This window comes from Oncorhynchus gorbuscha, linkage group LG08 (genome assembly GCF_021184085.1).
Source record: "Oncorhynchus gorbuscha isolate QuinsamMale2020 ecotype Even-year linkage group LG08, OgorEven_v1.0, whole genome shotgun sequence".
In the NCBI taxonomy this organism is placed as follows: Eukaryota; Metazoa; Chordata; class Actinopteri; order Salmoniformes; family Salmonidae; genus Oncorhynchus; species Oncorhynchus gorbuscha.
Genome location: NC_060180.1, coordinates 26,598,833 through 26,604,932, shown reverse-complemented (window position 1 = coordinate 26,604,932; position 6,100 = coordinate 26,598,833).

The window sequence follows — 6,100 nt, the reverse complement described above, 5'->3', positions numbered from 1 at the left end:
GCCTCTCCTCTTCGGAAGAAGAGGAGGAAATCCCTTACAACAGCAAGATAACAAGAGCTGCCGGATTACATACATTTGACTAACGGCTGTGTGAATGATCTGATAGGGGATTATGTTGTCATAAAATCACTTAAATGTAAAAAAAATGACTGTGCTCCAGAATCGCTAATCAAAGTTGTGCAAAAAAAAGTATAGGTCCATACCGATGCCTACGGACATCGGAGGAAATTACACATTTACTCTGAAATTCAACAATTGGATGCTGGTTTACTTTAAATTGCTCATACTGTACCGCTGGGATTGATCAACATGGGTCTCTTGTTCCCTCGACTGGCCATGTAAGCATAAAGCCCCCACCCACACATTTCAAGCAAACATAAGAACAATTTTTTTTTAAACTTCAGGATAAATAAAAATAAAAAACATAATTTACAATAGGCTAGTGGTTTTCAAACCTCTCCTCAGGGACCCTTAGAGCAGGGATGGGCAACTCCAGTCCTAAGGGGCCTGAATGTTGGACAACAACCACCAGAGCCACTGCCTGTTCACACCACTACCATCCAGAAGGCAAGGTTCATCAAAGCTGGGACAGAGAGAACGCTAAACAGCTTCTATCTCAAGGCCATAAGACATAAGGCTGGTAAAACCCTGGATCATTGTTATTCTAACTTCCGCAACGCATATAAGGCCCTTCCCCGCCCTCCTTTTGGAAAAGCTGACCACGACTCCATTTTTTGGCTTCCAGCCTATAGACAGAGACTAAAACAAGAAGCTCCCGCGCTCAAGTCTATTCAACGCTGGCCTGACCAATCTGATTCCACGCTTCAAGACTGCTTTGATCACGTGGATTGGGATATGTTCCTACAACAACATTGACGAATACGCTGATTCGGTGAGCGAGTTCATTAGAAAGTGCATTGATGATGTTATACCCACAGCAACGATTAAAACATTCCCAAACCAGAATCAGTGGATTGATGGCAGTGTTCGCCGAAACTGAAAGCGCAAACCACTGCTTTTAACCAGGGCAAGGTGACCGGAAACATGACCGAATACAAACAGTGTAGCTATTCCCTCCGCAGCAATCAAACAAGCTAAGCGTCAGTTTAGAGACAAAGTATAGTCACAATTCAATGGCTCAGAAACAAGAGGTATGTGGCAGGGTCTACAGTCAATCATGGATTACAAAATGAAAACCAGCTCCGCCGCGGACCAGGATGTCTTGCTCCCAGACAGACTAAATAACTTCTTTGCTCACTTTGAGGACAATACAGTGCCATTGACACGGCACGCTACCAAAACCTGCGACTCTCCTTCACTGCAGCCAACGTGAGTAAAACATTTAAACGTGTTAAACCTCGCAAGGCTGCAGGCCCAGACGGCAACCCCAGCCGCGTCCTCAGAGCATGCGCAGACCAGCTTGCTGGTGTGTTTACGGACATATTCAATCCATCCTTATCCCAGTCTGCTGTTCCCACATGCTTCAAGAGGGACACCATTGTTCCTGTTCCCAAGAAAGCTATGGTAACTGAGCTAAACGACTACCTAACTGAGTAGCACTCACTTCCGTCATCATGAAGTGCTTTGAGAGACTAGTCAAGGACCATATCACCTCCACCCTACCTGACACCCTAGACCCACTTCAATTTGCTTACTGCCCAAATAGGTCCACAGACGACGCAATCGCAACCACACTGCACACTGCCCTAACCCATCTGTGTGAGAATGCTGTTCATCGATTACAGCTCAGCATTTAACACCATAGTACCCTCCAAACTCGTCATCAAGCTCGAGACCCTGGGTCTCGACCCCGCCCTGTGTAACTGGGTACTGGACTTCCTTACGGGCCGCCCCCAGGTGGTGAGGGTAGGTAACAACATCATCATTTATTTTCTACCAGAATTTGCAAGTAAATTCATTAAAATCCTACAATGTGATTTTTCTGGATTTTTTTTCTCCTAATTTTGTCTGTCATAGTTGAAGTGTACCTATGATGAAAATTACGGGGCTCATCTTTTTAAGTGGGAGAACTTGCACAATTGGTGGCTGACTAAATACTTTTTTGCCCCACTGTATATACTGTACTCTATCATTTTCTGCATCTTTATGTAATACATGTATCACTAGCCACTTTAAACTATGCCACTTTGTTTACATACCCTACATTACTCATCTCATATGTATACACTGTACTCGATACCATTACTGCATCTTGCCTATGCCGTTCTGTACCATCACTCATTCATATCTCTATGTACACATTCTTTATCCCTTTACACTAGTGTGTATAAGGTAGTAGTTGTGGAATTGTTAGGTTAGATTACTCGTTGGTTATTACTGCATTGTCGGAACTAGAAGCACAAGCATTTCGCTACACTCGCATTAACATCTGCTAACCATGTGTATGTGACATAAAATTTGATTTGAATGGTGTCACTTTCTCCCCAGCCCCAGCTAAGACGCCTGATTCCAATAATAAACTATTTATGATCTTCCATTTTCAATGCAATTAGTGTAGTTTAATCGGCTGTGCTAGGAATGGGGAAAAAGTGTGACACCACTCTGGCCCTACAGAACGACTTAATTTAGCTTTATTCCACAGTAGGTTTTTCAGACCACTAAACTGAAATGAGATTCTATTTCTATGATTCAGACTTACAGTAGTAGCCTAGCCTACTGACTTCACTGGAAAAGATTACCTGGCTGCTCTACTGTTAAATTCTACTATAGCCTATTTTTTTAAACCTCAATCCGGGTTAAATCACATAGCCCAAAATCCTTTAAATAGCTTTTGTATTTACTTAAAACTGCTTCCTGAAATAGCTTATCAAAATACGTGAAATGATCTATTTACTAATGTGGTACAGTCTGCGGCCATTTAGTAAGGTGGCTACCAATGCCCCCAGGGACCAAATCTAGCTGCCGGTTTTCAAAGAGCGGTACACTAACCCAGACGCTTATAATAAATCCCGCTATGCGCTCAGGCGAAACACAAAACAGGCAAAACGTCAGTACAGGACTAAGATTGAATCCTACTACATCTGCTTTGACGTTTGTCGGATGTGGCTGGGCTTTCAAACTATCAAGGATTACAAAGGGAAACCCAGTCATGAGCTTCCCAGTGACGCAAGCCTACCAGACGAGCTAAATGCCTGCTATGCTCGCTTCGAGGCAAGCAACACTGAACCATGCGTAAGACCACCAGCTTTTCCAGATGGCTGTGATCATGCTCTCCATAACTGATGTAAGTAATGCCTTTAAGCAGGTTAACATTCACAAGGCCACAGCGCCAGATGGACTACCAGGACACGTACTTGGAGCATGCGCCGACCAGCTGGCAAGTGTCTTCACTGACATTTTCGACCTCCCTGACCTGTAATACCTACATGCTTCAAGCAGACCACCATAGTCCATGTGCCCAAGAAAGCCAAGGTAACCTGTGTATATGAGTAGCGTCCCGTAGCACTCACATCTGTAGCCATGAAATGCTTTGAAAGGCTGGTCATGGCTTACATCAACATCATCATCCCAGACACAGTTGACCCACTCCAATTCGCATGCCGCCCCAATAGATCCACAGATGACGCAATCCCTATTATTCCACACTACCCTTTCCCACTTGGACAAAAGGAACACCTACGTGAGAATGCTGTTCATTGACTATTTGTCAGGACCGACGCTGGAGAAGAGAAGCAGGTACTGGAGTCACACATTTAATTGGAACAGACATGGAACAAGACAGGAACAGCGTCAGCGGGTATACACAGACATAAGACAATCAATGCTGATGCGGGGAACAGAGTAGGGGGAACAGACAGATATAGGGTAGGTAATGACAGGTGATTGAGTCCAATAATCGCTGATAAGCGTGACGGGGGAAGGCAGGTCTGCGTAATGATGGTGGCAGGAGTTTGTAATGCTGGGGACCATCATTGCGTGCACCTGGCATTCATCATTACACGCACCTGCGCTTCATCATTAAGCACACCTGGACTCCATTACCTCACTCATTACCTCCCCTTTATCTGGCACTCCCTTAGAAACAATACTGCCTGGGGAAAGAACCTGTTTGTCATGTCTAGACGCTACTCCTATGTTGTATTGAAATGGAATTTTAATACTTGTGTTTTTTTATGACTAATTTCTTTGTTCTATTCATTTGCTGTTCTATAAACCAATTTCCGTGTTCGTGCAAGTGGCTGGCTGTACAAATCCTCACTATCAGTAGCTGCAACTTGGCAGTACGCCCAGACCTTGTTTTGAAAACGAACAAAAGATATCTCAGTTTCAAGGTCTCAGCTCAAAGAGAAGAAGCCTTGCGAGGTGTTGATCTGTCACATGCTATGAAACCGTATTGGTTGATGACATGAATAAAACAAAACAGTAAGGATTAATGAATTATGCTAAATCATGCAAATATAACTTGTCTGTGTTGTAGCCATATATAAGGCAACTACTGGGTCTGCTCAAGCAGAGCTCCTGATTGACATGTGCACTATGGTGCATTGAGTTTGTTGGAACCTCTCGAGCGTGCTGACAATGAACAATGATTTATTTAAGATTGTCTTTGAGTGTCACCGTGTAAGAATTTCCATGACAGTGTCGTTCCATGTTATTTATTATATTAAACAAACCACCTGCACCTGCTTATCGACTCCCAGCGTCTACGTTATATGATTAATCATATTTTATTATATTTTAAATCTGTGGGGCTACATATCTAAATCTTTTCAGGGTACCTAACTCCACCTTAATGCTACATTTGGTGTGCTCATCTCTAAAAGGTTTGACCCTCAAGGAACCAGAGGGCAATCAGACCCGGCCTGAATGGCCCAGATCTTTACAAACAGTGGTTCCCAAACTTTTTATAGTCCCGTACCCTTTCAAACATTCAACTTCCAGCTGCGTACCGCTCTAGCACCAGGGTAAGCATACTCTCAAATATTGTTTTTTACCATCATTGTAAGCCTGCCACACACACACTATACGATAAACATAAGAATGAGTGTGAGTTCTTGTCACAACCTGGCTCATGGGAAGTGACAAAGAGCTCTTATAGGACCAGGGCATAAATAATAACATAACCAGTAACCAATTTTGCTCTTTATTTAGCCATCTTACATATAAACACCTCCATCTGCAACTGGATCCTGGACTTCCTGATGGGCCGCCCCCAGGTGGTGAGGGTAGGTAGCAACACATCTGGAGCCCTCCAGGGGTGCGTGCTCAGTCCCCTCCTGTACTCTCTGTTCACCCACGACTGCATGGCCAGGCACCATCATTAAGTTTGCAGACGACACAACAGTGGTAGGCCTGATCACCGTCAATGATGAGACAGCCTATAGGGAGGAAGTCAGAGACCTGGCCGGGTGGTGCCAGAATAACAACCTATCCCTCAATGTAACCAAGACTAAGGAGATTATTGTGGACTACAGGAAAAGTAGGACTGAGCACGCCCCCATTCTGTTCCAAATTCTAAAGTGACAGTTCAGTGTGCTAAGGATATTGAAAATTCATCAATAACTGCATTGGGAATGACTTAGCTAGTCTCTTTGCATACAAGCACAACTGCTCCACTGAATGGAGAGTCTTTACTCTAGCTACCACTGTATACCGGTATATGTAATATTTATTATTTGTTTTAGTGTCATTTATGTGTGATGAACTGATGGTAGATGGGCACATTTGGAAAGAAGTGGATTCATCCAAACAGGCTGATTAATCGACTTTCTGATCTAAACATGACACATCCATGAAAACCATACTTGTCCACATGTTGTATGTGTTGACCTTTAAATTAATAGTGTTGCATTTTAGTAAATACCCCTGATATTAAATAAATGACACAATTCATTACCGATTACGTTAATCTCTGGCGTCGATGGCATTTGTCAAAACAACATGCTGCCGTGACGGCAAAGACAGTACAGTAGGAACACAGAACAATGAGACAGATATTTCACCGGGTTTATAAATGTGAAGCATCCACGTAGCGTTTCCCCTCACTACCAAATATGGTAGTGAGAGGAAGCCCACTGCCCGGCAGTGGGAGAAGATGGAACTAGATGGATTTTGGTCAACATTCTGCAATTTTTCTCAT